The sequence below is a fragment of the Chrysochloris asiatica genome, unplaced genomic scaffold, assembly GCF_000296735.1.
Source record: "Chrysochloris asiatica unplaced genomic scaffold, ChrAsi1.0 scaffold00401, whole genome shotgun sequence".
Taxonomy (NCBI): domain Eukaryota; kingdom Metazoa; phylum Chordata; class Mammalia; order Afrosoricida; family Chrysochloridae; genus Chrysochloris; species Chrysochloris asiatica.
Window position 1 is genome coordinate 1,746,286 of NW_006408919.1, and position 11,051 is coordinate 1,757,336.

Sequence of the window (11,051 nt, forward strand, 5' to 3'; positions counted from 1 at the left end):
GGTAGGCTGAAATGACATTTTGTAGCTGTCAGCAGGCTTCATTGGTTCCAAAGGGCACTGTGGACCTACCTCTGGCCAGTAGCTTGAAGGCTACAAGACCTACCTGGCACTGTGCTAGTATTTTACCTCTAACAAAACATGTTCCTGGCAACCAGGTTAGACTATCACTGGGGCTGGGGAGGGGGAGCCAGGTCAAACAGACTCATGCTCCCGAAATGTACATGTGACCATCTTTAACTGACCACACTTACAATTCTGACCCTGGGTTTGCTGAATCCTCTTACTCCCCACTTGGTCTTTCTCTTACTCTATCTTAGTTGTCATTGTTAAGTGTCCTTGAGTCCGTTCAATTGCATAGTGTTTCCAAGGAGTGGCTGGTGAGTTTGAACCACCAGCTCATGGTGTTTCAGAGGAGAACTATGCTCGATAAGATTGTCAACAGCTGTAACCTTTCAAAAGCAGACCACCAGGCATTTCTTTCAAGGTACTTCTGAGTGGGTTCAGACCACCAACCTCTCAGCAGCTCAGCACTCAAAACTTTTGCGACATCTAGGAATATATATGTTGTTGTTGTTAAGTGCCGTCAAATTGATTCCGACTCACAGCAACCCTGTATAGGGTTTCCCAGGAGCTGCTGATAAGTTTGAACCACCAACTTTGTGGTTCAAACCAACTGTGGTCCAGTGCTTATCCTACAGCACCACGAATAGATATACAGAGGAGGGTGGGGGAAGCCAGAGAGCAAGATATTCATTTTAAGGAATTGCCTCTCATTATGATGGACACTAACAAGTTCAAAATTGTAGATCACGAAACAAATTACAGATTCCTACATCTCTGTGCCATAATCTGTAGATTATGAAAAGATGAATGGCCAAACTGAAAAATTCTACTTTTTGTCTGGAGGTAGAATACCCCTAGGGAGAACTCATTTTTTGCTCTTAAGGACTTCAACTGTTTGGATGAGGTCCACCAACATTCTGGAGGGAAATCTGCTTTAATTACAGCCCACAAAGCTTTAGAAAAGATTATAGGAAAAAGGCATAAAACTGAGCATAGGAGTTAAAAGAAAAAATTATAGACTCCAATCCTGGTTCTATCATTTAAGCTGACACCATAGTTCAATTCCGTCATCTGTAAAATGGGATAATATTAATAAGAACCTTGCATTATTGTTGTTGCTATTAAGTGCTATTGATTTGGTTCCAACTCATAGCAACCCTACCTACATTGTTTCCAAGGAACAATGGGCTTGTGTGAACTATGGACTTTGTTGTTAACAGTCCAGTGCTTAGCCTACAGTGCCACACCAAGAGTCTTAGTCTAATATCAATAAGAATATTAATGTGATCGATGTAAAGATTAAATCATATATGTTATACAAGAAAGAAACATTCAGTGTTATCATCCCTGTCATCATAAATCTACTATTCTCACAGAATTGGAAGGCCTGCCCTTGTTCTGGATTTGAGGATTATCTGTGTTGTGCAGAAATGTGTTTGAGATCATTGCTAAAGTTTAACATGAATAAAGTTGTTGTTAGATGCCATCAAGATGAATCCAACTCATGGCAACCCCAAATGTGCAGAGTAGAACTGCTTCACCAGGTCTTACGTACCCCCGTTGTTGCTGTTAAGGGCCATCGAGTTGGTTCTCGCTCATAGTGACCCCATACACAACAGAAAGAAACACTGTCCTGTCCTGCACCATACTCACAATTGTTAGGTTTGAGCTCATTGTTCCAGTCACTGAGTTCCTCCATCTCCTTGGGTGGCCTTCTTTTTCTCTGAATTTCCACTTTACCAAGCATGATGTCCCTTCGATTAATGGTCTAGCACTTAACCATTTACACCAAGGGACCCCTATGAATGTGTACTCACCAATTTTCTGTTGACGACCTCAGGAGTGTAGTACTGGAGAAGAGTTGAGGGAGAAACCAGAAATTTTTCTTTCAACAGCTCTATAGATTTGACTTGTTAAAACAACATAGACCACTGCTGTAAATGTTATATAGTCTAATAAAGTAAAAATCAAGTTACTACACCTTGGTAAATGAAAAGAAAGGCATGATTTCCTGTTCTGCTTCATCCCATATTCAATGAAGTGAGGGTTTCCATCAGTGGAGAAGGAAGAGGTGATTATAATTACAGGGGTGGCAGCCCAGCCAAGTGTGTAACAGGAATGAACTCATTTAGGGTTAGGAGACACATTGTACATTGAGCCTACCGTGCTGTCTCTGCAAATAAAAATAAATACTTAAAATACCAGTAAGAACTTCCGGCCTTTATAACACATGACTCTTCTCTCCCACCTTCTTTACAATTGGTACATTTCACCTTCAAGAGTCCTCCTCCCCTCAGTCTTCCACTCTCTCAATCCCACTCCTTCCTGTGCTCCACCCCTCTCTCCTTCTCCCCCTCCCGCTGCAAACAAGCTGGGTGAGGTGGGGAGTATGCACTGAGCACATGGGAGGTGGAGGACAGAGTTCACCCAGTTAAAAATCATTAATCATCTTGAGGTCACCAGCCTTGCACACGTTTCCTTCTCAAGCCTGTCCTGCAGGCGAGCTGTCTCCTAACAGGTTTTGTATTGCTGAGTTGTAAAGCGTTCCTGATGAATTATTGTTGGCACTCAGTCCAAAGGCTTGAAGGCTCAAGTCCACGAAAAGAAAAAGCAGACCCCTTCTCCTGCGCCTGTTGTCCACGGGGCCAGCACAGGCCATGTATTGTGGTGCTGGTTGATGGTCTTCAGTCCCTCATTCCAGCAACTGGACTCCAAGAAGGAGTTAGGACAGATTGGGTTTTATCACTCTCTTACTACACACCTCTGAGATAGGCTTTTCTTTACCTCAAGGTAACCCCATGCACAACAGAACAAAACATTGCCAAGTCCTGCTCCGTCTAAACAATCATTGATTTGCTAAAGTCTGTTGTTACGGCTACTGTGTACTTTGTATACGCTCCAACTTAGGAAGCTCATCTTCCAGCACTACAGGAAACAATATTCTGATAAGATCCATAGTATTCTCATTAGCTAATTTTCAGAAGACTTTCTTCCTTGTCTGGAAGCTTTGTTGAAACTTGTCTACCATGGATGGCCCTGCTGGTATTTGGGATGCCAGTGACATAGTTTCTAGTATCTTAGCAACATGCAAGCCACCAAAGTACAGCAAACTGACAGGTGGTGGTGGTTGCTGTTAGATGCTGTCAAGTCAGTTCTAAACTCACCGGAACCCTATGCACAACAGAATGAAACACTGCCTAGTCCTGTGTCATCCTCACACTTGTCATGTTTGAGTTTACTAAGCATGATGTCCTTCCTCCAGGGACTAGATTATTTGCTCAGTATATGAGACAGACAGGTAGTGGCAGAAATTATATTCTGTTTGACAGATGAGGAAATTGAGGCCAGGACAATGGTATGAGGTATCCATGGTGGGTAATCCAGCTACTTTGTGGCAGAAGTAAGATTTGAACTCTAAATTTCAAACTGCTACCCCTTTTCATTGAATGACCTAGGTTATTTAAGGTTAGTCCTTGAGGATCTCAATTAGCACCACGTTGACTTGTTTAAAGCCACCACTCTAGCCTTTCTACCTTCCCACCACTTCAGCCTTCCTGTCTGTTCCCAGATCCTTCCAGATACTTCCTTATGGTCATCCTCTTCCCTTCTCAAAGAGAGGCCACCATTAGTCTTTATTTCAACAACCTGGTTTACTTCTTCATTACCACATGCAGATTGTAAGCTCTGTGAAAATGGTCAGCTGTCTGTCTTGTTCTCTACGATGTCCTCAGCAGAAGAACAGTAACTGGCACATGGCAGATTTCAAAAAATGTTTAGGGAGTGAGTAGATGAGTGAATGAATGAACACTGACTATAAATAAGGCTTTCTTGTTAGGTATTGTTGAGTTAGTTCTGACTCACAGAGACCCTATGTACAACAGAACAAAACACTGCCCAGTCCTCACAATCATGCCTATGTTTGAACCCACTCTTACAGTCACTGTGCCAACCCAGTTCATTAAAGGATTTCCTTTCTCACTGACCTTCTGCTTTACTAAACATGATATCTTATCATCATATAATGTCTTGTTTTCCAAAGAACTTTCACAAGTAACGTTGCCACTTGTCCCATGTGAGAAGGGCAGACTAAGCATTATTATAACCATTTTACAGATAAGAAAACTTAGGGTCAGAACATTTTTATTTCTGTCCCTAAAATTAGAAGACTCCTTGCTGTATAGTCTTCTGAGGTTATTTCTCATTCTCTGGACCTTGGCCTCCCTATTTGTACAATGTTGTTGTTGCTGTTAAGTGCAATGGAGGATTATAAATTCAAAGATCCCTATGGTTCTTTCCAGGAATAATATCCTTGGGATTTCCAAATTCTGGATTATGAACCATGGAATGTGAGGAGATGGTAACAATTGTTCTGTTACACAGTTTTGGAACCACTGTTCTAGTGCTGACTTCAACTTTACTTCAAGACAGAGACTGTATTCCAGTTCAAGAGTATAGGCAAAAAAGGAACTAAGTCTATGAGCTCCCTTCTCCATGCCAGGGATGACATGAGAACTTCCCATGTGTCATCTCACCTAACCTTCAAAAAACACTATGTGGTAGCTTGAATTTAGTTGATATGACTTTTCTATCTTGTCTTCTTAATTCCCACCAAGTGATTGGGTGTGATCATGCAAACAAGGTATACAGGGCTCTAAGGCTGTTATTTTTACCAAACTTTTAAATACATATAGGTTTAAAAGAAGCCATTTCAGAAGCAGGACTGGACAATCCCAGGACCGTTAAGAAGGAAAACTATGAATGGAGTGTGAGATCTCTACCTAGAAAAGTGGCCAACAGCAGAGGCGATGGCAAAATTGATAACAAGGAGAGACAGAGCAGCTTCGGGCTCTAGGCTCATGGACTGAGTAAAGCTGAGTGCTTTAGGGCAGGAGACTGGATTGCAGAATATGATTTTGGGGGCATTCACAGACTAGCTAAAAATGCTTTGTAGCATTTGCCCAAGGAGGGCAGAGGCCTAGGGGATACGTGGCTGAGAAGCCAAAGAAAAGAGTGAGGCGTGCCTGCAATATGTCTGAGAAGAGTTGTTCCTGATTGGAGAACTGCTGAATTCTGAGTTATTTTATTGATTCTGAATTGTACCCTGTTCACGTCTCTCATAATCCCCATAATCATGAGTATTGTTATGAGTTCTGTGTGGACATTGCAGTGGACTGTTGAATGCAGATGTGAAGCAGAGAGGGCTGCGAGAGGGATGGTTGGTGTCAGAATAAAGAAGGTTGCAGGTGTGGAGACAAGACTGATATCCACTTCAAAGGAATCAACCTTGGGCTGATTTTTATTTTGACTCTTTTTCCCCCTTGTGAAGTCAGGGAAAGTCCAACATGGCCTTCACTTGGCATAAGCACACTATGACATATACACTCTTCCTATTTCCATTTTACAACTTGAAAACTTAGTAAAACTGAGGAAACTAGGTGAGATTATGTGTAAGGCAAGAAGCCATAGTGGCACAGTGGGTTAAGTATTGGGCTGCTAACCACAGAGCCAGTGGTTCAAACCCACCATCCATCCAGATGAGGCTATCTGCTCCCTGTAAAGATTTACAGTTTGGGAAACACAATAAAGCAGTTCTGCTTCCTCCTATAAGGTCACTATGAGTTGAAATTAACTGACAGCAGTGGGTTTTTTATGTATATGGCAGAGGCTGTTTGCTCAAAGTAACAACTTCAAAGGGGTCATTTTAAATCTTAAAGGCTGGGCTGTGAATGACTTAGTTGTTATTTATATGATTTACTACCAACAATCAAATGATGAGGCGCCCTAGAGGAACAGTGAATAAGCTCTCAACTGAGAGAAAGAGACGACAGTCTACTTCCATAAAATTATAGAGTCTTGGAAATCCTATGGTGCCACTAACAAAATCAACCTGACATCAGTGGGCTTGGGTTTTGTTTGGTTTTGTTTTTAGCCAGGGAGCATTTGTTCATTAAAGTCCCTACAGGGAGGCCCTGCCTAGCTTCTGCCTTCCAAGCAATGGTATATACTGGTGGAACTTAAATAACATCTAAAAGTCTAGCTTCAAGGGAGTCTAAAAATGTAGTTCTTAGCTGTATAAGCTCTGCAGTACGAGATATCACAAAAGAAGGTGACTCGTATTGATGCTGAGTACCTAATGGTCATATTTATCATTCATCCTTTGATGCATTTGTTCTGTTTCCATTCACAAACTAATGCATTATAGGGTGAAAGATAGGGTGAAATCTGTCTTGGAAAAGGTGCACCCAGCATTCTCCTTAGAAGCAAAAATAGCAAGACGTTGTCTCATGCACTTTGGATATGTTATCAGGGCAAGTCCCTGAAAAAGGACATCAAGCTTGGTAAAGTAAAGGATCAATGAAAAAGAGGAAGAGCCTAAACATATTGGACTGATAACTTGGCTACAAATGCAGGCTCAAGCATAGCAACAATCATGGGGGTGGAGCAGGGCTGGGCAGTGCTTCGTTCTGTTGTACACAGGGTCACTATGAGTTAGAACTGGCTTAAGCCTCTAACAATAACTATGATGTATTTGTTTATCATAATCATTCTCTGCCTGTATTCGGGGGACCTAAAGAAATGCAAACTGGGAATAGAAGGAGGAGATGGAATTGGTTCAGGGAAGAATATGAGATAGGGTGTGACAATCACAGCCAGAATGAGGAAATAATTATCCAGTCCAATATTGCAGCAAATGGAAAAGTAGAAAGATGAGAAATACAAAGAATTAGAGTAGCAATGCCTGAAGTGTTCATTCTCCCAGAAGGAAGCCATCTTTATGTTTCTGATCATGGCTCCTCCCAGACTCGCTAGGGGATAGTTAGCATCTTCTCTTCCTCCCTGAGACACATTCTTCATATCACTTTTCTCTTCACTCTGGTTTTGAGTATCAAGTGGTTCACAACGCATGGATGTGACTTGTTCCCTACTAACTATCCCACATATGAGAGAAACCATGACCATCTCACAACAAGCAAAACCAAGTGGCCTCATCCATGTGCCTGTTCACTGTGTTCATTCACCTTGGTAAGTTCCGGGCAGTATCAGAGCTGTATTTCAATATAATGTCTATTTGTAGGGGAATAATTTCAGATGTGTTTTGTTTTATATAGTAACTACAATGAATATGACTTTTTATAATTGAGAAGAAATTAGTTTAAAAATGCAATGTCTTGGTCAGAATAAAATAAAATGTCCAGTTGTAGGATGGTGCTTCAAAAAATTCATTGAAATTCCATGATCTTTTCATTGAATTTTTCCACGAGCTTTCTGAACCTCTTGTATGTAGCTCCTTAGGTCTTTCACTCTCGCCCTCTCACTATCTCATACATCCATATGTTTGCTAGGTGCAAATACTCAATCACTGATGTGACTTATCATTTACTGTTAGATTTATAAGATCATACAATGTTTGAGTCAGAAAGTTCCTGAACAGTCAAACAGCCAAGTGGTGTCCAATTATGCTTTGTGGACTCCAGGACCCAGGGTGATATGAAGCTTAGCCAAAAAGTATCGCTACTAGGGTTCCAGTTCATGCATGCATGGGTTTATTCCAAATAAAGCCTACTTAAATATGCATGCATCTGTGATCAACAAATGACTGCAGACAATTGCTCTCAGTGATATGCTTGTATTATTCTCCTTAGGGTGGCTTCAAAAAATAAAAAAGTCTAACAGTGACTTCTGAGAGGATCTGCTTGATCAGTTAAGTTTAAGATAGAAAAGTCAGTTCAGAAGTTTGAGGCTGTTTTTCAGGACTCCAAAGGGGTAACGTATGAATGAGCAGGACTAACAAGCTTCTGCCATTTGTAATTTGGGGAAACTGAGGCAAAGAGAGGTTTGTTTGTTTTTTTTTGAAAGCCCACCAATAATCACACAGAAGCAGTATAACCAGAATATAGAACTGGAATTCTGATGCATAGCCCATTTCCCCTCACACACACTCCATCGCAAAAACCCCAGTCTGAGTGGCCCAGACAGGCATGGCTATGATCCAAGGGTCAGATCATTGTCGGTGCTGTTTGTTTGTACAGTGCATAACATTGCTTAAGTACTGAAGCTCGGAGACATCCCCTGGAAGAACTCTATGAATTGGAGTCCACAGCAGAGCATTTCAAGGGTGTTGTGGTCTCTGGTGGAGAAACCCATGGGAAGGACAGCATGGCTCTTCCAGGGGGCAGTGTGCTTTGCTGTTACACATCATATTCCTTTGCGATACTATAAACACAAGTCCACTGTATGTTTTTAAAATGTGAGAAGAAGCAGGATCCTGCCCACATGTTTTGACATAGCCTGCAGGGAGGGAGTATGAGACTAGCGGATCTCGCCTGTGCAAAATGTAATTGCTTCCACTACCTGATGGTTTTTCTCAAACTGACCCAGGCTGTCACAGTGCTGCACAACCTGAGCCACCCACACCTCAGGCACAAAGCAAAAACCTAGGCCACTGTGGCTTTGGGCCTTGGTTTCCTCATCTGAAAATGCAGAAGCTTGACTAAGATCATGTTTTCAGGTTACCAAAGAGATTCTGAATCTGTTTCACAAAGTGGTAAAGATTTCCTCTGAAGAAAGTTTCTGCTGATAAAAATATCAGCAAGACATGTCCATACAACCAGAATATCCCTGAGAAATAAGGATGCCAAGACTTCAGGAAACACCAGTTGCTTGGTAAAAGACATTATGCTTGGTAAAGTAGAGGATCTGAAAACGACAAAGGACTCCTTTAATGAGATGAGTTGACCCCATGGCCACAACAATGAACTCAAGCATACCACTGATCATGAAATGAAGATAGTGCATGATCAGACAGCGCTAGGTTCCGTCATGCATATGGTCATCAAGAACTGGATCTGACGTGATAGCAACAGAACACAGATGTGTCTAATGCCTCTTGCAGCTCTGAGACATTTTCAATCTATTTGCTAATTTTTAAAATGGTTAAAGGAATTCCACCTCCACCCAAGAAAGTTCAGGAAAGTCACCCTCAGTCTTCAACAAGCTGGCTAAGTAGCTTGGGGTGTGTAAAGGTGAAATTTACCACCTCACCCTCATCCCTTTTCAACCACAGGACTCATTGCTCCCTCCTCTGTGTCCTATCAGCACCCTGTGCCTTTTACTAAGCGCACTGCAATACAATCATTGGTTTATATATCTGCTCCCTTCCTAAAACTCCTACCATCTTTGCCTCCTTCCAACCCTACCGTATAAACAGCCTGAATGAGGGCTGTGTCTTATTCATGGCTGAAATCCAATACACAGCACAGAACATGGTAAGTGCGCATTAAATGGGCATTGAATAGAATTGTACTCTGAACAATTTGCTTTACTTTCAAGCTTGACAGTCTCAAGCTAATCTTGAAATGACTGCAATTTCAAGAAAAATATTTTAGCTTCATAAAGAAAGTCAACCATTTACTAGGTGCTCAGCATCAATTGACTTATTCAATCACTTAATAAATGTTGAGCATCAACTACGAGTCAAGGACTACTCTAAAACCTAATGGTACAGAGATGGAAAGAGATTTGGTCTCTCATCAAACTCTAACAAAATTGTGATAGAAATGCACCTGTAGTGATTCCTAGACAGTGAGGGATCTAAAGGGTCCCTTCCCCAGAGAACACATCACTTCCATCCCTGTCATGGGGTACATGTGAAAACTAACGTTTAAAGTATGGAGGTCTCAGGAAAATAATAGTCACCAGCATTGGCTTCCTTACTAAGACCAGAGCCTTCCAGAAAGGGGTCGTTATGGATTGAATCATCCTCCACAAATAAGTAGTGAAACCCTGTCCCTAAGCATATAGATGAGAGGCAGTGGTGGGATCCAATGGCAAAATGCATCCTTCTATGCAGGAGAACTGACTTTAATTCTCCATCAATGCACCTCATGTGCAACTGCCACCTGGCTGTCAATAGAGGTTTGCATGTTGCTGTGGTGCTGAGCAGGTTTCATCGAAGCTTATAGACTAACACAGACTAGGAAGAAATGACTGGAAATCTGCTTCCAAAATCCAGTTACTAAAAACCCGATGGATCAATTTTTGTCTATGGTGCTGGAAAAGTTTGCATTGATTAAGGATAATAGATACAAAATTATTGTGTTGCTGATATTACTAAATTGTTGTTGTTAGGTGCCATCGAATTGGTATTAACCCTTAGTGACCCTGTGCACAACAGAACAAAACACTGCCCGGTCCTGGGCTAACCTCAAAATTGTTGCCACGCATGAGCCCACTTTGCCAATCCATCTTGCTGGGGTCTTCCTCTTTTTCTCTGACACTCCACCTTACCAAACATGATATCCTTCTCCAGTGACTGGTGCCTCCTGACAATATGTCCAATGTATGATAGACAAAGTCTGGCCATCCTGGCTTACAAAGAGCACCCTGGCTGTACTTCTTCCAACACACATTGGTTTGTTCTTTCAGCAGCCCATGGTACTTTCAATATTCTCCATAGCTCAAAAGCATCAATTCTTCTATGGTCTTCCTTATTCACTGTCCAGCTTTCGCTTGCATATGAGGTTATTGAAAATACCATGGCTTGGGTCAGGCGTACCTTAGTCCTCAAGCTTTGCTTGACACCTTTGCTTTTCAACACTATAAAAAGGTATTGTGCAGCAGATTTATCTAATACAATATGTCACTTGATTCCTAGGCTACTGCTTTCGTAAATGTTGATTGATGTTTGATCCAAGAAGAATGAAGTCTTTGACAACTTCAATCTTTTTTCCATTGATAAGAAAGTTGTTTATCAGTCCAGTGGTGTGGATTTTTGTTTTCTTTACATTGAGATGCAATCCATACCGAAGGCTGTGCTCTTTGATCTTCATCAGTAAATGTTGTAAGTCCACTTCACTTTCAGCAAGCAAGGTTGTATCATCTGCATATTGCAGGTTGTTAATGAATCTTCCTCCAATCCTGATGCCATGTTTTTCTTCATATAACCCAGCTTCTAGGATTATTTTCTCAGCATACAGGTTGAATAAGTA